Consider the following 22,190-nt stretch of genomic DNA (forward strand, 5'->3'; position numbering starts at 1 on the left):
GAGGAGTCAGGAACTGAGGTGCCTGCAGACCTGTACAGATTTGCTTCTGCTAACAATAGAATCACAAAATGACAAGGAATCCTGAAATTAATCAACAATTTCTTTATTGATGCATCAAGATTATTCTTAAGCACTTCTGGAAAGAGACTTATTATTTAGATAATGTAACTCTTATATATGAATGCCGTCTTTGAGGAGGTTCCTCTTAATGCTAAATATTTCTGCTGTGGTGTATAATTTTGAAGGAGTAGAATTTCTAATAGAATATATTTAGCATATTGGAGTTTAAATAATATTTTTCAAATAAGTAGAAAACTACCTGAGTTTTTTTTTCCTCACAAAAGAGAACCAAAATAATGAGGGCAGTATAAAGGGAGATGTATCATATAAATACCAATTGGCATACATGGAAGTGAGAGACAAGCAAATCAAAGGGCTGGTGTATATATATATATATATATATACATATATATATATATATATGCATAGAACAGCATATAATACATATAATATATAATATTGCTATTATTTTGCTGTTGTTTTGATTGTTTAGTGATTTATTATTTAGCAAATAAATTTTTTAGCAGTTATATGTTATAGGTTATTTATATTTAATATATTTATCCTTTATTTTCTTTCTTATTTTTGCTATCTTACATTGTTCCCAAAAGATACTTCATTTTTCCACAGGAAATTAAGGTAGAAAAATTAATATAAGAAACAATGTATTTAAATAGCTTTCTCAAAGGTAATTTTTTAAAGCTGAGAGAAAAATATTAAAAGGCAAATGGAATATTACGCCAATAAGGAAAAAAAAACTTTGTAAGTGTAGTTGTAGTAAATGTTTTATAGAATTAGTAGAGAAATAGAAGCATATATACACATAATAATGATGGTACAATTAGAAATATAAATACTGAATTTAATACTGCCAGGAAGTAACTGAACAGCTTAGCCCAGAGGCAAGAATAGAAGACTGTACAATGTATGTAAATGGAAAGATCTAAATGATTTAGCTTCTTTTGAAGACCATATATTTGTATTTTAATGACTCTTAAAGATTATACTACAATGATTATTGCATCTGTATACCAGAAATGAGGATTTAAAGAATAAAATGAAAAGCCAGTGTATTATGCTATATTTTCTAAATTTAAATAATTTATTTCCAAGTTAGGTTTTTTCCACCAGGGTTATTGGGTTATTGAGGCATAATTGGAAAATAATGATTGTATATACTTAAGGTATTACAACGTGATGTTTTGGTGTACATCTATATATTACACATATATATGTGTGTATACATATATATATGTGTGTGTGTATATATGTGTGTGTGTGTGTATATATATATGTGTGTGTGTGTATTACCACAATGTAATTAACTTCCATTGCAAGAACTCTTGACACAGGGGATCAAAGCAGACCCAGCTACCACATTATTTATACCTCTACAACTTGCATTCTTAGGTCTAGTTTGGTAAGAAAGAACACTCACTCCAGTCTAGCAAAGCAACTTTATTATTCACAATAATAATCAACAGAAGTCTGGAATCCATGGCAAGCCAATTTCCCAAGGATTAGAAGAGCTGCCCAAGATGGCTGGAGTCTCATATACATGTGCCCCATTTTGTAATGTAGTTGAGGTACCCTGAAATCACTCTACTCTGGGTTTCATATCCCAAGTGATACTTGGATGACTAGGAAAAAGTATTGCAGGCCACCCTGCTCTGGAACCGAGGAAAACAGAGGAGGATGTTACATAACATTACTCCTTATCTTAGGATACTGCATTTTTGGCACATTCTACAATTCTGACAGCTACAAGCAGGATGAGGTAGAGAGCTGGGTCGAGGCCATTCAGTGGCCTATCCTCCTGCAATTTACCTCTTATCTTTAATATTACACATATAAAAGCCAGTATATTTTTTCATGCACACTAACTTTCCTCAATCTGGAGGCAGAAGTTTGTCCCATCAGATTGATGTACACCTTGATTAATGCAATCTCTTTGCAACATCATTGAGCCATAGGCAGATGTATTTCACTAGGACCATGAATATCACTGCCACAAACAGCATGCTCAGGCCTGCTTGAAACAGTGAATAGCTCAGGATTCCAGTGATTCAGGTAGAAAGCGGCTAAACAGATAAATTGCTGAATGAATTAGAAAACAGACAAATAAATGTAATCCAAGTTTATGCTGCCTACAAGAGTACATCAGGCTTACTAGAGACCTACCAAACCAAGTATAGTTCATTTATGTCTTTTATGAGATCTTTGGTATTATACATAGGAGTCAGTGATAAGTGACAAAAAAGTGATAAGAAATCTGTCCCTGTCCATGGCAGGCATTACTTCCTCCACTGCCACTGCTTTGTCAGCTCAGCAGACATCCCTCAACTCCATCAGGAAGAGTATTTTAAAGAACATAATTGTTCTAGACTTTAATTGCTAGACAGAATTGCTCGGTCCAACTGAGAGGAGTGTGTGTAGTTGTCAGTACTTCCTGCTGGATCAGTGTTTCAAGAATTATAGACAAGTCAAAGAGATTTTCCACTCTGCAGATCCACTTGCTGCAGACAGTGAGACCATTAGAAGAATCATTTATTGATCTCTTTAGCCACCTTTTACCTGAATCACTGGAATCCTGAGCTATTCACTGTTTCAGGCAGTGAATTTGATCAACTGGAAAATTTAATCTAATAATTTGAGTAATTATTGATAGATGAAACTTATTTCCATTTTGTTAATTGTTTCTGGCTGTTTATTATAGTTTTTGTACTTCTTTCCTGCTCTGTTGTTATCTTCCTTTATTATTTGATGACTTTGTGTGCATTGACTCCTTGCCCTTTATCTTTTGTGTCAGCAACAGTTTGTTTGCTGTCCAACTTTTTGGATAACTTGGGGCTCACCTAAAGCATCATATAGTTCAAACAACCTGTCTCAACCTGCTAGTAATTTAACTTAAGCCACATATGAAAGGTCTACACTTTAACTTCGCTTTCCACATTATTATTGTCATAACTGACATCTTTTTATAATGAATCAATTAAGAAGTTATTATAGCTATAGCTATTTTTAATATCTTTCTTAACTTTCATACTAGAATCAAAAGTGATTTGTAGACTACCATTACAGTATTCAAAGATTCTGAATTTTACTATGCTCTTACCATTAAAGTCAGTTGTATACATTCATACATTTTACTGTTGTTAGTGAGCATCTTATTTTAACTTAAGAACTTCTTTTAGCTTCTGCTAAAGCAGATCTAGTGGAAAAAAAACCTCCCTGATGTTTTGTTTTAAAGTATTTACCTCCCTGTCATTACTGTAGGAGGGATTTTCTAGGTATAGTTTTTGTTTGGCAGATTTTTTTCTCTCTCAGATCTTTAAATGTTACCTCCTACTCACTCTGTGTCTGCAAGCAGATTTCTGCTGAGAAATCTGCTCACAGCCTCCTGGGGTTTCTTTCTATGTTATGGGTCACTTTTTTCTTGTTGCTTTTAAAATTTTCTTTGGAATTTTGAGAATTTGTTTATACTTTATGTTGGTGAAGTTGTGTTTAATCCATTTGGGATTCTCTGAGATTAATGAATCTTAATGTTCATTTCCTCCTCCAAATTTGGAAAACTTTCTGTCATCATTACTTCAATAAGTTTTCTGTCATTGTTTTTTCTTTCTCTGCTCATTCTGGTACCCCCATAATGTGTATGTGTGTGTGTGCATATATGTATATATTTATTTTTTTAATGGTGTCCTGTGAGTCTCACAGACTTTCTTCACTATTTTTCATTCTTTTTTGTTGTTGTTGTTCCATTGACTAGGTAATTTTAAATGACTTATTTTTAAGTCTCTGATTCTCTTTTCTCCTTTATTGAGTCTGTTATCACAGCTTTCTGTACAGTTTTTCACCCAGTTTTATTCTTCAGTTCCAGAGTTTCTCTTTATTTTTATGGCAGTTTATCTTTGTTGAACTTCTCATTATTTTCATCTTTTGTTTTCCTGAATTTATTTAGAATTTATTTAGTGTATTCTCTTGTAGCTCACTGAGCTTCTTTAAGATGGTTATTTTGAAATCTTTGTCAGGAAGTTCATAGATCTCCATAGGGTCAGTTACTGGTGCTTTATTTTGTTTCTTTCATGTTACCATATTTCCCTGATTATTTATGATTCTGTGTTTCTGTTTTGATGTCTACTCTTTAAAGAGTAAGCTCCATTTTCAGTCTTTAAAGATTGGCCTTGGCAGGAAAATCCTGTCAGCATTCAGCCCATCCATAGATTTTGAGTGGGCCGACTGTGGAGATCTGTGGGCAGACTTACTAGTGGAATCCTTGGGCAGACTGGTCTAGTGCCTATGTCAGTGTGTGTGAGCAGGTCTTGGGTCTGGGTCCATAGAGGTTTGCCTGTTGCCTGGGTCTGTGGTGGCAGTCAGAGAGCCTGAGTCCATGGAGATGGGTAGGGAACCTGGGTCTGCAAGAGCCAGACAGACAGTAGAGTCCCATAGGGTTGTCCTGGCTGCTGAGACTGTGGGAGCAGGCATTGAGATTTGGTCAAGACAGCCCAGCATGTGGCCTGGGTTTATGGAGTCAGATGCGGCAGTAGGGCATATATTGAGTCTTAGTCTTCAGGGACTGGGTTGCCACTGGGGCAAACCTTGTGCCTTGACCCACAAAAGTAGGCTTGGACCTGATTCCATGAGAATGCCCTGATGCCTGGGTCCATAAGTGCAGGCAAGGTGCCTGAAGTCATGGGGACTAACCTCGGGCTTAGAAAATAAGAAAGAGGTAATGAAGGTAATATAAAAATGTTCTTCCTACTCTCATCAATTTGTATTTTCTTAACTCGTACTTTAGGGATGGTTGTTAAAATTCGTTTTTCTGAGGAGTGAGCAGTGGAAACTATTATTCCACCATCTTGCTTATGTCACTTCCCTGAAAATAATCTTTAAAATGTATTTAATTACGTTACATTACAAATATATTAGACTACAACAATTAGCTCTTCAGAGTAGTTGAAGACAATATTCCATGGACAGGTACTTTTTTTCAAGCACAAAATCTTTTGAATGTTGCTTTTTAAAAAATCTATAATTCACCATGTCACTGTTTGCAAATTAGTTCAACATGTGGCAATATGTGAGAAGCTAATGCTATTTAAATCATGCTGATTAAATAGATGAGCATCTCAGTTCTAATGAACATTAATTTCATTCCAAAATACAAGATGATGGAAAAAGAAACAATTTTCTATGTCATTACAGCTGCAGCAAAATACAACATGATTGCTCATCACAAACTTGAGCCTGCTTAATGCTTTTATCAAGTGCAGTTTCTAATATCAAACAGCAAATGTTTTATTAAAAGTTCAAATTATATATAGTTTTACATTCTTGATTCTAAATTAATAAACTTTAGGTTGTTCTAAAGCTATCTTATTGCCATGGAAAATAATTCTGATCATTTTTTATTTTAATAGCAAAATAAGTAGAAACTACTTATTGGAAAATGCAAAATGTTATTTGCCATTAAGTTTTACTAAGAATAGATTTATTCTATAATAGATAACTCATGGGAAATTTAATATCCTCATGAATACTAATACAAGGGGCATATATTTGTTTGCTGACAGCTTAGCCTTCAGATAGAAACAAAGAAACTATTCTATCATAAGAAGTCAAGAAAATTTTATTCTAGCCTTAAGTCACCATTGTTTTCTTTATGCAATTGTAGCAGCAATGCAGTTGAAGGGCATAAGGAGTGTACACATACCATTATGCCCATCAATCAGGGCAACTGCTGTTTTCCTAACTTGAACTCTCAGAATGTCAAAGTTTCATCAAAATTCAATTAAAATAATATAAAGTTACTGACTACAGTGGTGTTTGCTTTTTACAAAAGTTTTTTTTTTTTTTTTGGTGAAGAGTGACAGAAGTTGATACTTCTGTTTTGATAAACAACATGTTATTTAGAGTTGATATGAAAAAGGTAAATAGAACCTGGTAAATAAGAAATTCAAATCAAACATTAAAATAAATCTTTATTTTTTTTTGCTTGATTGTTCCTTCAGCTTCATCATGAAATGCCACTTGTACTTGTATTAAAGCAGATCTGGAGGAGCCATATATATGTATATTTATTTACGTATATATTTTATGGAAGTTGTTTAACACACACATTTCATAAACAAATAGATTAAAGTGTTTAGAGGTACGGAAAGATTTTTGTCTTTTTAAAACATAAAAAAATTAAATACTAATTAGGAAACCAGCTTAGAAATACATAATGACTGTAGAGCAAGGAACATTTTTCATTATTCCAGTATAAATGCTATGCTGTCAAAAGAAAAGTAAATGTGAAGGGGCAGAGATAATGGCAGAAAATGAGAACAGCATTCCTTATAAATAACTTGAGCATCAAGAAATGGTCCTTAATTGTAAGGTGAGATTTGGTCCTTGGCATAATAGAAGAAGTATATAACTAATGTGCTTACCGAGTGCTCCAGAGAAAATGACCTGGGTCTAAGAGAGCAAATGGAACTCCATCAACTTTCATGAATAATAAATTCAGAATAAATTTATTTTCTGGTTAAAAGTGAATTGTAAATTAATGTCATTTTATAAGTAAGTCAATTTAAAATACTTTTTTTAAAAAAAAAAAAAACCTCAGATCTCCGAGACAGGCAGATCACTTGAGGCCAGGAGTTCAGGATAAGCCTGTCCAAAATGGTAAAACTCCATCTCTACTGAAAACACACACACACACACACACACACACACACACACACACACACACACACACACACACACAAATTAGCTGGGTGCGGTGGCAAAATGCCTGTAATCTCAGCTACTTGGGTGGCTGAGGCACCAGAATTGCTTGAATCTGAGAGGTGGAAGTTGCTGTGAACAGAGATGGTGTCACTGCATTCTAGCCTGGGTGATAGAGAGAGACTCTGACTCAAAATCCATCCATCCATCCATCCATCCATCCATCCACACAAAAAGAAACAACAACAAAACTTCTCAGATCTATATATCATAAGGTAGTTTAGGCACGTTTTTCATTACCATTTTTAGGTTTATTGGCTGGAGCCCTATAAATTAGACTGATAAAAGATTAACAGTAGAAACGGCATGCAAATTTTATGTGATGTCAATTTTTACATGACACAAATGCCTTCTTAGAGAAGAAGACCCAAAAAAGCAATTGACCTAAAAACTTATATACTATTTTTAACAAAGTACAATACATTGTGGAGATGTCACAACACAAGGTAAAGGTTTTGGGGCTTCCAAGGGCAGCAAACTGTGGGAAGGTAAATATATGGTGAAAATTAATGGAATATAAGGACTATTTTAGCAAGTTTTGTTTGCATAAGCCCATCTCTGTGTTAACTTTCTGTGTTCTTCATAGCCATAAACTTTCCATGAAAGAGGGTATTTACATCAGTCCTTGTTTGTAAGGAGTTTCTTCTTTTAGGCAGATGAGGGGAGCTTTGCCAAGGCTTCTTACTGCATCTCTTGAATCTCAAATGTCTTTAGCTCAAAATAATCATTATGCCAAAGTGAAATATTTTGGGTGGTGTAGATATAGAGGTAGAGATAGATAAATAAATGGAGACATAGATATTTTACCACGTTAATCATTTTTAATCTATAATTCAGTAATGTTAAGTATGTTAACGTGGATTGTGAAATTGATCTCAAAAACATTTTCATCTTGCAAATCTGAAACCATGTAGCCAATAAACCACAACTCTTATTTGTCTCCTTCCCTAAGACCACAGTAATTACTGTTGTACTTTTAAATTCTGTGGATACTTTAGGTACTTCAAATAGGTGAAATTGTACAGCATTTGTCTTTTCATGGCTAGTTTATTTTACTAAACAATGTCCTCATTTTTTATATTTTAGAATGTGACAGAATTTTCTTCCGTTTAACACAATAATATTCCATAGTATGTATATACTTCATTTGTCTCTTCATCCATTAATGGATGTTAGAATTGCTTTCACCTCTTGATGATTGTGAATGGTGCTATTGTTAATATGAGTGTACATTCATCTCTTTGAGATCATGCTTTCAATAATGTTGGCTATGTACCCAGAAATATGCAGAATAGAGAACCCAGAAACAAATCCATACACTTATATTGAACTCATTTTTTTAAAAAGGTGCCAAGAACATACTTTAGGGAAAAGACAGTCTCTTCAATAAATGGTGCTGGGGAAACTGAATATATATATATGCAGAAAAATGAAACTACTCCCCTATCTCTTACCATATTCAAAAATCAATCTAAGACCTCAAACTAGGAAACTCCTACAGGAAAATATTGGAGAAAATCTCCAGGACGTTGGTCTTTACAAAAAATTTTTGAGCAGTAAACCAGTAGCACAGGCAACCAAAGCAAAAATGAGCAAATGGGATCGGATCAACTTGAAAACTTCTTCATAGCAAAGGAAATGGTGAAAATAATGAAGAGACAACCCAAAAAATGGAGAAAATATTTACAAACTACCCATCTGGGTTCTTTATTCTGTTACATTGATATATGTGTCTGTTTTTATGACAGTAACATGCTATCTTGGTTATCACAGCTCTGTAGTACAACTTGAAGTCAGGTAATGTGAATTCTTCAGTTTGTTTTTCTTCCTTTGGATAACTTTGGCTATTCTGGGTCTTTTCTGGTTCCATATAAATTTTAGAATTTTTTTTTCTACTTCTGTGAAGAATGTCATTAGTATTTTGATAGGGATTGAATTGAATCTGTAAGTTCCTTTGGGTAGCATTTACATTTACTAATATTCATTCTTTCAATTCATGAAACTTGAATATTTTTCCATTTTTTTGTGTCCTCTTCAGTTCCTTTTATCAGTGTTTTATAGTTTTCTTTATAAGACTCCTTCATTTCTTTGGTTAATTTAATTATATTTGAAGCTATGTAAATTGGATTACTTTTTTTTTTTTGAGACATTGTCTATCACCTAGGCTGGTGTGCAGTGTCATGAACATGGCTCACTGCAGCCTCGACCTCATGTACTTAAGTGATCCTGCCACCTCTAAACCTCCCCAGCAACTGGGACGATAGTCATGCACCACAAAGCCTGAGAAATTTTTGTGCTTTTGTATTTTTTTGTGTGTATAGATTGAGTTTTACCATGTTTCCCAGGCTTGTTTCAAACTCCTAGTTTCAAGCAGTCTACCTGCTTGGCCTTCCAAAGTGCTGGGATTATAGGCATGAGCCAGATTACTATTTGTTTTTCTACATGGCTCATGACTTCCAGTACTACGGGGAATAACAGTGGTGAAAGTGGGCATGCTTGTGTTTCAGATCTTACATAAAAGGCTTTCCATTTTTCCCCATTCAATATTGTACTAGATGTGGGCCTGTCATATATAGATTTTATTATATTGAGGTATGTTCTTTTGATCCCCAATTTTTTGAGGATATTTTATCATTAAGGGATGTTGAATGTTATCAAGTGCTTTTTCAGGAACACTTGAAATGATCATACAGTTTTTATCCACCATTCTGTTGATATGTATCCTGTTGACTGATTTGCATGTATTGAACCGTTCTTACGTTCCAGAGATAAATCCCACTTGGTCATGGTGAATGATCTTTATAATGTATTGTTGAATTTGATTTGCTAGTTTTTTGTTGAGTATTTTTGCATCAATATTCATCAGAGATATTGGCTGGTAGTTTTCTTTTTGTGATGTGTCTTTGTCTGGTTCTGGTATCAGGGTAATGACCTTGTACCATGAGTTTGGAAACATTCCTTCCAGCTGTATTTTTTAGAATAATTTGAGTAGGATTGGTATTAATTCCTCTTTAATTGTTTGATCGAGTTCAGCAGTGAAGCTATCCCACTTGGTCATGGTGAATGATCTTTATAATGTATTGTTGAATTTGATTTGCTAATTTTTTGTTGAGTATTTTTGCATCAATATTCATCAGAGATCATTGGCTTGTAGTTTTCTTTTTGTGATGTGTCTTTGGTTTGGTATCAGGGTAATGACCTTGTACCATGAGTTTGGAAACCACCCATCTGGGTTATAATGTATTGTTGAATTTGATTTGCTCGTCCTGAGCTTTTCTTTACTGGCAGTTGTTTTATTTTGGCTTCAATCTCATTACCTGTAATTTATTTTTTCCAGTCTTGGATTTCATCCTGGTTAAACTTTGGTAGATTGTATGTGCCTGGGAATTCGCCTACTTTTTCTAGATTTTCCAATTTCTTGGTATATAGTTACTCATAGTAGACAATAATGATCCTTTGAATTTCTGGAGCATTAGTTGTAATGTCTCTTTTTCATTTCTGATTTTATTTATTTAGATCTTCTCCCTTTTTATCTTAGTCTGGCTAAGTGTCTGTCCATTTTGTTTTACTTTTTTTTTGAGATGGAGTCTTGCTCTGTCCCCAGGCTTGAGTGCAGTGGTGTGAGCTCAGCTCACTGCAACCTCTGCCTCCCGGGTTCAAATGATTCTCCTGCCTCAGCCTCCCAAGTAACTGGAACTACAGGCATGCACCACCACTCCCAGCTAATTTTTGTATTTTTAGTACAGATGGGGTTTCACCATATTGGCCAGGATGGTCTTGATCTCCTGACATCATGATCCGCCTGCCTGGGCCTTCCAGAGTGCTGGGATTACAGGTGTGAGCCACTGTACAAGGCCTACTTTTTTAAAAAAAACAAAAAAACAACTTTTTATTGTATTGACTTATTGTATTATTTTCTTCATTTGAATTTCATTTACTCCTGCTCTGATATTTATTATATCTTTTCTTCCACTAAATTTGGGATTGATTTCATCTTGTTTTTCCAGTTCTTTAAGATGCATAATTAGATTATTTATCTGAAGTCTTTCCTTCTTTTTGATATAGGCATTTATAGCTATAAACTTCCTTGTGAGTACTGCTTTTGCTATAGCCCATTGGTTTTGGAATGCTGTGGTTTCATTATCATTTGTTGCGTGAAAGTTTTCAATTTCCTTCTTAATTTCTTCATTGACTTACTGGTCATTCAGGAGCATATTGTTTGATTTCCATCTATTTTTATAGTTTCCACAGTTGTTCTTGTTATTAATTTTTTGGTTTATTCCATTCGGAGCAGAGAAGATGCTTGATATTATTTCTAATTTTTGAATGTGTTAAAACTTGTTTTGTGACATAAAATATGGTCTATCATTGAGAATGATCCATGTGCTGAGCAAAATAATTCGTGTTCTATAGCCATTGAATTAAATGTTCTGTAAATATTAGACCCATTTAGCCTATAGTACAGATTAAGTTTGATTTTTCTCTGTAGCTCTTCTGTCTGGAAGATCTGTCCAATATTCAATCTGGGATGTTGAAGTCTCCAGCTAGCTCTTATAATGATTTCTTTATATATCTAAGTGCTTCAGTGTTTGGTGCATATCTATATTTAAAATTATTATATCCTCTTGCTGAATTGACCCCTTTATCATTATATAGTGACCTTCTTTGTCTCTTCTTATAGTTTTTGTCTTGAAATCTATTTTGTCTGTAAAAAGTAGGGCAACTCCTCTTTTTTTGTTTCCATTGGCATGGAATACCTTTTTCCAGTCTTTTTTTTTTTTTTTTTCAGTCTATGTGTGTCTTTATAGGTGAAGTGTATTTCTCGTAGGCAACAGATGAATGGGTCTTGTTTTCGTATCCATTCAGCCAGTCTATATATTTTGGTTGTTGGAAGGTTTAGTCCATTTATATTCAATATTATTGATAAGTAAGGACTTACTCCTGCCATTTTGTTATTTGTTTTCTGTTTTTTGTTTTGTTTTGTTTTGTTTTCTGGTGGTCTTGTCTTCCTTCTATCTTTGTTTCCTGTCTTCCTTTAGTGATGGTGGTCTTTTCTGGTGATACGAATTAGTTTCTTGCTTTTAAGTTGTTGTGTATTCATTGTGTGTTTTTTGGTTTGAGGTTATTATGAGGCTTGCAAATACTGTCTTACAATCCATTATTTTAACCTGATAAAAACTTAATATTGTTTCCGTAGACAACCAGACAAAAAGAAAACTATAAAAATTCTATGCCTTAACTTCATCCCCACTGCTTTTTAACTTTTTGTTGTTTCTGTTTGTATCTTCTGGTACTGTCTATGTCTTGAAAAGTTGGTGTAGTTATTATTTTTGATTGGTTCTGGTTAAAAATGAATAGTTTATATCCTACAGTTACAGTTTGCAATACTCTGTGTTTGTCTGTGTATTTACTGTTACTAGTGAGTTTTGTACCTTTGGGTGATTATTTATTCTTCATTAACATTCTTTTGCATTTGTTTCTTTCTAATTAAAGTATTCCCTTTACCAATTATTGTATGACAGGTCTGGTGTTGGTGAAATCCCTTAGCTTTTGGTTTGTGTGGGAAAAATATTTATTTCCCCTTTATACTTGAAGGTTATTTTTGCCAGATATACTATGCTAGAGTAAATTTTTCTTTTCCTTCAGCACTAAATGTGTTATGCCACTTTCCGCTGGCTGGAAACGTTTCTAATAAAAAGTCTGTTGCCAGATGTATTGGAACTTCATTGTACATTTATTTATTTCTCTTGCTGTTTTACGATCCTTCTTTATTCTTGATTTCTAGAAGTTTGATTATTAGATTCCTTGAGATAGTCTTTTCTGGGTTAAATTTGCTTGATGTTGTATAACCTTCTTGGACTTGAATATTGATATATTTCTCTAGGTTTGGGAAGTTCTCTGTAATTATTCCTTTGAATAAACTTTCTATCCCTATCTCTTATTCTGCCTCTTCTTTACTGCTTATATTTAGCTGAAGGCCCTGGGGTGCTACAATCAGCAGGTGGTAAAGCTAGCTGCATGTGAAAGCCTTTGATCTTCCATTTAGAGCAGTGAGGTCCCTAGGCCCTGGGTGAGTCCAGAGGTGCATTCCAGGAGTCGGGGACTAGATTCAAAAACCTTAGAAGTCTATCTGGTATTTTATTGTATTGATGCTGTGTTAGCACTCAAACCACAAGATATAGTCCTTCCTAGTTTTCCCTCCACTTTCTAAAGGCAGAGGAGCTTCACCGTGTCATCATCACCACCGGAGACCATGTAAAGTTCTGCTAGACTAACACTGATATTCCCTTAAGGCCTAAGGTCTTTTAAGTCAGCTTGTGGTGAATGCTGCCTGTCTTGGGACTTCCCCTTCATGGCAGTGGACCTCCCTCTGGCCTACAGCAAGTCCAGAGATGCCATTCAAGAGTCAAGTCTTATAATTGGGTACCCCAAATGCCCACTTGGTGTTCTACCTCACTGTGGCCACGCTGTACCTAATGTGCAAGACAAAAGTCCCCTTTACTTGTCACTCTGCTTTTCTCAAGCAGTAGTTTCATCTTTTAGTCACCAAAGCTGGCAATGTACTTGAATCTCAAAGCCACTCCACCCACACCATCAATTAGCATAAGCGTGGTGCAGGGAATATTTCAAGGTACTGAGGGAGGGAGAACACAGCAATTGTGAGTGCTGTCTTACCTGAAGCCAGCAAGTCACAGAGGCTCATCCAAGGCCTTCTACATAGTACCTGGGTATTGCAGCTAGTTGTTCAGGGCCCAAAGGCTCTTCGGTTAGCTGGTAATGAATTTTTTCAGGAGTGGGTTCTTCTCTTCAAGGCAACATGTTTATTTCTGGCCCAAAGTGTGTCTAGAAATGTCATACGGACATCCAGGTCCCATTCTAGGACCCAGAATGAGGGCCTCACCACTCTGACCAATTCCCTATCCTGCTGTGGCTGAGCTGGAATCGAAGATGCAAAACAAAGTCCTCCCCACTCTTCCCTCTCCTCTCCTTAAGCAAAGGAAGGGTTGTCTTTTGGAGCCACAAGCTGTGTAGGCTGCTGTTAGAGGAGGGGTGATGCCAGCACTCCTTTGGCTGCCCCATCTAGTGTCTCAGTAAGTTGTCTGACCCCCACCATCCCACTGTCTGTGGGTCTAGTTCAGACCTGGACTCACTTAAGAGTTGCAGTACTTATGTCCTAGAATACCTCAGAGCACTGTAGCCCTTGGTTGTGAGGTTTGCAGACACTCAAGTTTGGACAACTGGGATCCATGATACCACTCTGACTAGGACTGCTTCAAATGCTCCCTCTCTGGGCTGGCATCAGCTGAGTTTGCTCTGGATTTTCCTTCAGCTCTAACAGGACAGCACTCAGAATTGCTGTGCTCTTCCTCCCTCAGTACCTTGAGATGCTCCCTGCATCAACTTCTGCTGATGGATGGCGTGGGAGGAGTGGCTTTGAGATTCAATACTTTTTTTTAATCCCTTCAGTGCCTCTTTCAATGTTATATAGTCCAAAGAAGGTACTATGTGAGGGCTCACCTTATTTTTTGTTCTTACGAATTTTTGTGTGTGTAGATAGTTGTTAAATCGGTGTTCTTCTTGGGGAATGATTGGTGGAGGCTTCTGTTCTGCTTTCTGTTCTGTTCCCAATCTTCATTAATGTTTTGATTTGCACTTCTCTGATGATTACTGATGTTATCTTTTCATATGTTTCTTGGCTATTTTTATACCGTCTTTGAAAAATATCTTTTCAAGACCTTTGCTAATTTATATGTATATAGACATATACATAAGTATATGTATGTATACACACATATACTTATGTATATACATATAAATATGTACATATGGAGCCGGGCATGTTGGCTCACTCCTGTAATCCCAGCACTTTGGGAGGCTGAGGCGGGAGGATCACGAGGTCAGGAGATTGAGACCATCCTGGCTAAAATGGTGAAACCCCATCTCTACTAAAAATACAAAAAATTAGCCGGGCGTGGTGGCGGGCACCTGTAGTCCCAGCTACTTGGGAGGCTGAGGCAGGAGAATGGCATGAACCTGGGAGGTGGAGCTTACTGTGAGCTGAGATGGCGCCATTGCACTCCAGCCTGCGTGACACAGCGAGACTCTGTCTCAAAAAATATATATATGTACACATGTATATATATATACATATATATACATGTGTACATATATACTTATGTGCGTATATGTATACATGTATGTATATACGTATACATATGCATACATACGTATATGCATATACGTATACATATGCATACGTATATGCATATATGTATACATACTTATGTACATATATGTATATACATAAGTATGTGTGTAGATACATGTATGAATATACATATCAATATATATAACTATATAGCAACAATATATTTATAGTTGAGCTGTAGGAGTTCTTTACACATTCTGGGTGTTAACATCTTATTATATGTATATGCTTTGTAAATATTTTCTCCTATTGTGTAGATTGCCTTTTCATTGTGGATTTTTCTTTTGATGCACAAAAGTTTTTTAGTAAGCTTGTCAGCTTGTTATGTCTTATTTGTCTATTTCTGCCTTTGTCACCTATACTTTTGTCATATCCAAGAAATCATTGCCAAGTCCTATGTTCTAAAAGCATCTTTCTTATATTTTCTTCCAGGGGTTATATGATTTGTGCTTTTACATATAAGTGTTTTATTAGTCTTAATTTTTGTTTATGTTATAAAATTAGCATCCAACTTCATTATTTTGCATGGGCAAATCCAATTTTTCCAATACCTTTTGATGAAGAGATTATTCTTTCCACATTATATGGTCTTGATATATGATATCTTGATATTAGATATCTTGATGTTAAATATCTTGATATTTAATAGTCAAATATCAAAGATTATTTGACTATACAAGATAGTTTATTTCTGGGATATGTATTCTTCCTTAATTTTTAATTTTTGTGGGTACACAGTAGGTATACACAAATATATACTTGTGGGGTACATTAAATATTTTAATACAGGCATGCAATACATATTAATCACCTCATGGTAAATGAGGTATCCATCACCTCCAGTATACATCTTTCATGTACAAATAATCTAATTATACTTTGTTATTTTAAAATGGATAACTTAATTATTATTGACTATAATCACTCTGTGTTATCAATTATGAGGTATTATTTATTCTAACTTTTTCTTGTACCCATTAACTATCTCCACTTCTCCTCTCCCCACCACTACCCTTCTCAGTCACTGTTACCATTCTTCTACTCTTATCTTCGTAAGTTAAATCATGTTAATTTAAATTATAAAAATAATGTCATTCTTTTTTATGGCTGTACACTACTCCATTATGTATATGTACCACATTTTATCAATACATCTGTTGATGCACACTTAGATTGCTTCCAAATCTTGGCTACTGCGAAGACAGCCGTAGTAAATGTGGGGGTGCAAATATCTCTTTAATATCCTGATTTCCTTTCTTTGAGTGTGTACCTAACAGTGGGATTGCTGGATCATATAGTAGTTCTGTCTTTATGTTTTTGAGGAAACTCCAAACTGTTCTCCATAGTGGTTGTACTAACTTATATTCCTACCAACAATATATGAGATTATTTTTCTCCATATTCTCCCCAGCATTTGTTATTTCCAGGACTAATTATTTTTCTTTTCCCTGAGGACAAATTCTGACTCCCAGCAAAGCATATATAAGGACAGCTTTTAATGCAGATCTCTCTAGATACAAGCTTTCCTACCTAACACATACCTTCCTAATCATTCATGTGGTAGCCCATATCTGGGAATATCAACTATCATATTCTATGAGATTCTGATTTAAGGCCTTTAGGGAAGAAGAGCCCATTTGTGGCTTAAATAGAGCCCTGGATTTGTCCCTTTTTAGAGTATTGGCAGAAAGTCCTTATGGGATTATTTAAGGCACTTGTTCTCTATGGCTGACCTTGACAGGTTTCCTTGTAATTGGGCAGTAAGCTTATCAAGATAGACATATATGCCATTCCCATTTAAGAAAAGTTGGCAGCACTTATAATGTTGTAGATGGATATTAATACTAACTCTTGGGCTCTGTATTCTATTGCATTGGTCTATTTGTCTGTCTTTATGCCAGTGCCATGTTGGTTTTATTACTATGGCTTTGTAATATATTTGAAATCAGAAAGCATGAGTCTTTCAGCTTTTTTTTAATTTTGTTGTTTAGAATCTCATGAGATTTTATATAAACTTTAGAGTTTTTTTAATTTCTTCAAAAAATTCATTTAGAATTTTGATACAGTTTTATTAAATCTGAAGATCGCTTTGGGTAGTATAAACATTTTAATTATATTTTTTTCCAATCTACAAATATAACATCCTTTTTTATTTGTGACTTTAAAAATATCTTTTAACAATGTTTAAAAGTTTTTTTGTACAATTCTTTCACCTCTTTGGTTACGTTTATTTCAAAGTATTTTCTTTTTTTATACGCTGTTGTAAATGTAATTGTTTTCCTAATTTTCTTTTCCGATTGTTCATTGATTGTGTATAAAATGCAAATGACCCTGTGTACTGAATTGCATTTCTATACAGTTACAACGAATAATCTGAGAAGAAAATTAAGAAAAAAATACTTTTACGGGAACAACAGGCACTGGGGATTACAAAACAGGAGAGGGAGACTGGGTAAGAGTTGAAAAAAACTACCCATTTTTACTATGCTATCTGTATGATGGATTCATTCATATGCTATACCTCAGCATCACACAATATCCCTTCATAACTATTTGCACATGTATCCCCAGATTCTAAAATAGAAGTTGAAGGTGGAAAAAAATGCAATCGACTTTTGTGTGTTGAATTTTTATCCTGCTACTGTTTTGAACTCATTTATTAATTCTAATTTTTTTAATGTAGAATCTTTAAGATTTTCTATATATAAGATAATATCATCTATGGACAGAGAAAATTTGGCTTTTTCCTTTCCAATGTGGATGCTTTTGATTTTTTTTCTTCTTGTCTAATTGCTCTCGGTAAGGTTTCCAGTACTATGTTGAATAGAAGTGGTGAGGGTAGGAATCCTTGTCTTGTTCCTCATCTCACAGGAAAGGATTTCAGTCTTTCCCCATTGACTATAATATTCATTATAAAATCTTCATATGTGGCTGTAATATTTTTCAGTAGTTTCCTTCTATTTCTAGTTTGTTAAGGGTTTTTATTATAAAAGTGTATTGACTTTTTTCAAATACTTTGTATAAATTGAGTACATTCCTTTAAAAGACAAGGTAAATTTAAAACCTGTAATTAATAATGGCCACTTTGTTGTCAGTGTAAATAAGGGCGTAGCAAATCGTTAACCCAGTAACCCGTGGATGGGCCAAATGCACTCAGTTGGTAGCGGCAACTGCTTTGCTAAAAGTAGAAAAATAAATTCTAGAGGAAACCCCGTTGTGAGCACACCTCACCAGTTCAGAGATTTTCTAAGTCAAAAAAAGCAGAAAAGTAGCTTACTAACTCAAAAATCTTAAAGTATGGGGCTACTATGTTAGAAAAGGGTAATTTAACTCCAACCACGGATAATTCCATTAACCCAGCAGATTTCCTAACAAGGGATTTAATTTTTTTTTCTTTTTTTATTATTATTATACTTTAAGTTTTAGGATACATATGCACAATGTGCAGGTTTGTTACATATGTATCCATGTGCCATGTTGTTGTGCTGCACCCATTAACTCGTCATTTAGCATTAGGTATATCTCCTAATGTTGTCCCTCCCCCCTCCCCTCACCCCACAACTGTCCCCAGAGTGTGATGTTCCCCTTCCTGTGTCCATGTGTTCTCATTGTTCAATTCCCACCTATGAGTGAGAACATGTGGTGTTTGGTTTTTTGTCCTTGCAATTGTTTACTGAGAATGATGGTTTCCAGTTTCATCCATGTCCCTACAAAGGACATGAACTCATCATTTTTTATGGCTGCATAGTATTCCATGGTGTATATGTACCACATTTTCTTAATCCAGTGAATCGTTGTTGGACATTTGGGTTGGTTCCAAGTCTTTGCTATTGTGAATAGTGCCACAATAAACATAAGTGTGCATGTGTCTTTATAGCAGCATGACTTATAGTCCTTTGGGTATATACCCAGTAATGGGATGGCTGGGTCAAATGGTATTTCTAGTTCTAGATCCCTGAGGAATCGCCACACTGACTTCCACAATGGTTGAACTAGTTTACAGTCCCACCAACAGTGTAAAAGTGTTCCTATTTCTCCACATCCTCTCCAGCACCTGTTGTTTCCTGACTTTTTAATGATGGCCATTCTAACTGGTGTGAGATGGTATCTCATTGTGGTTTTGATTTGCATTTCTCTGATGGCCAGTGAAGATGAGCACTTTTTCACGTGTTTTTTGGCTGCATAAATGTCTTCTTTTGAGAAGTGTCTGTTGATGTCCTTCGCCCACTTTTTGATGGGGTTGTTTGTTTTTTTCTTGTAAATTTGAGTTCATTGTAGATTCTGGATATCAGCCCTTTGCCAGATGAGTAGGTTGTGAAAATTTTCTCCCATTCTGTAGGTTGCCTGTTCACTCTGATGGTAGTTTCTTTTGCTGTGCAGAAGCTCTTTAGTTTAATTAGATCCCATTTGTCAATTTTGGCTTTTGTTGCCATTGCTTTTGGTGTTTGAGACATGAAGTCCTTGCCCGTGCCTATGTCCTGAAGCGTATTGCCTAGGCTTTCTTCTAGAGTTTTTATGGTTTTAGGTCTAAGGATTTAAATCTTAATTACCAAACAAAGATCCGACCAGACCTAGGAGGAACTCCCTTCAGGACAGGAGGATAGATGGTTCCTCCCAGGTGATTGAGGAAAAAACCACAATGGGTATTCAGTAACTGACACGGAGACTCTTGTGGAAGCAGAGTTAGAAAAATTGCTTAATAACTGGTCTCCTCAAACGTGCGAGCTGTTTGCACTCAGCCAAGCCTTAAAGTACTTACAGAATCAAAAAGACTATCTCAATTCTGACTCAAAAGGTTACCTACACCCTCTCTGAAATGAGTTTGCATAAGAACTGCTTTTATGGGAATGCATCTTGATGGTGCAGCTGTGTTGTTATGAAATACTCAGGAATTCAGCCCAGCTCTAGGACTCACCCCTGAGCGCAAAGGCAATGTTGGGCATGCTGGTAAAGGACCACTAGAATCCAGCAGCCTGGACCCATTTCTTTGTGGTCAAGAGAGGCAGGAAAACAGGTGCAGGACTGCTACATCAGTGAGCCTAACTAATCCGATAAGCAGAGGTCCATGGGTAGTTATGCACCCTGGAAAAGAATAAGCATTAGGCCCTTAGAGGACATGCTAGGACTAACGCTCATTGGAAAATGACTAGGGTTGCTGGCATCCCTATGTTCTTTTTTCAGATAGGAAACATTCTCCCCACCCCAAGGCAAAAACGCCCCTAAGATGTATTCTGGAGAATTAGACCAATTTGACCCTCAGACGCTAAGAAAGAAATGACTTATATCTTCTGCAATACTGCCTGGCCATGATATCCTCTTCGAGGGGGAGAAACCTGACCTCCTGAGGGAAGTATAAATTATAACACCATCTTAAAGCTAGACCTCTTCTGTAGAAAGGAGGGCAAATGGAGTGAAGTGCCATATGTGCAAACTTTCTTTTCATTAAGAGACAACTCACAATTAATGTAAAAAGTATGGTTTATGCCCTACAGGAAGCCCTCAGAATCTACCTCCCTATCCCAGCATCCCCCCGACTCCTTCCCCAACCAATAAGGACCCCCCTTTTACCCAAATGGTCCAAAGAAGATACAAAAAGGGATAAACAATGCACCAAACAGTGCCAATATTCCCTGATTACGCCCCCTCCAAGCAGTGGGAGGGGGAGAATTTGGCCCAGCCAGAGTGCATGTAACTTTTTCTCTCTCAGACTTAAAGCAAATTAAAACAGACCTAGGCAAATTCTCAGATAACCCTGATGGCTATATTGATGTTTTACAAGGGTTAGAACAATCCTTTGATGGGACATGGAGAGATATAATGTTACTGCTAAATCAGACACTAACCCCAAATGAGAGAAGTGCCGCCATAACTGCAGCCCGAGAGTTTGGCGATCTCTGGTATCTCATTCAGGTCAATGATAGGATGACAACAGAGGAAAGAGAATGATTCCCCACAGGCCAACAGGCAGTTCCCAGTGCAGACCCTCACTGGGACACAGATTCAGAACATGGAGATTGGTGCTGCAGACATTTGCTAACTTGAGTGCTAAAAGAACTAAGGGAAACTAGGAAGACTATGAATTATTCAATGATGTCCACTATAACACAGGGAAAGGAAGCAAATCCTACTGCCTTTCTGGAGAGACTAAAGGAGGAATTAAGGAAGCATACCTCTCTGTCACCTGACTCTATTGAAGGCCAACTAATCTTAAAGGACAAGTTTATCACTCAGTCAGCTGCAGACATTAGAAAAAAATACTTCAAAATTCTGCCTTAGGCCCAGAGCAAAACTTAGAAACCCTATTGAACTTGGCAACCTCGTTTTTTTATAATAGAGATCAGCAGGAGCAGGCGGAACGGGACAAACGGGATAAAAAAAAAAAAGGCTACCATTTTAGTCATGGCCCTCAGGCAAGTGGACTTTGGAGGCTCTGGAAAAGAGAAAAGCTGGGAAAACTGAATGCCTAATAGGGCTTGCTTCCAGTGTGGTCTACAAGGCCACTTTAAAAAAGATTGTCCAAGCAGAAATAAGTTGCCCCCTCGTCCATGCCCCTTATGTCAAGGGAATCACTAGAAGGCCCATTGCCCCAGGGGACGAAGGTCCTCTGAGTCAGAAGCCACTAACCAGATGATCCAGCAGCAGTACTGAGGGTGCCAGGGGCAAGCTCCGGCCCATGCCATCAGCCTCACGGAGCCCCGGGTATGCTTGACCATTGAGGGGCAGGAGGTTAACTGTCTCGTGGACACTGGCACGGCCTTCTCAGTCTTACTCTCCTGTCCCAGACAACTGTCCTCCAGATCTGTCACTATCTGAGGGGTCCTAGGACAGCCAGTCACTAGATAGTTCTCCCAGCCACTAAGTTGTGACTGGGGAACTTTACTCTTTTCACATGCCTAATTATGCCTGAAAGCCCCACTCGCTTGTTAGGGAGAGACATTCTAGCAAAAGCAGGGGCTATTATACATCTGAACATAGGAGAAGGAACACCCGTTTGTTGTCCCCTGCTTGAGAAAGGAATTAATCCTGAAGGCTAGGCAATAGAAGGACAATATAGGCTAGCAAAGAATGCCCGTCCTGTTCAAGTTAAACTAACGGGTTCCACCTCCTTTCCCTACCAAAGGCAGTACCCCTCAGACCCAAGGCCCAACAAGGA

At 36.4% G+C, this 22,190-nt stretch overlaps 1 pseudogene; it reads left to right on the forward strand.

The window, feature by feature from the left end:
* Window positions 1-7,259: 7,259 nt before the first annotated feature.
* On the forward strand, window positions 7,260-21,313 carry LOC134732834 (uncharacterized; annotated as a pseudogene).
* The last annotated feature ends 877 nt before the right edge of the window (window positions 21,314-22,190 follow it).

Source organism: Symphalangus syndactylus, chromosome 17, assembly GCF_028878055.3.
Source record: "Symphalangus syndactylus isolate Jambi chromosome 17, NHGRI_mSymSyn1-v2.1_pri, whole genome shotgun sequence".
NCBI lineage: Eukaryota > Metazoa > Chordata > Mammalia > Primates > Hylobatidae > Symphalangus > Symphalangus syndactylus.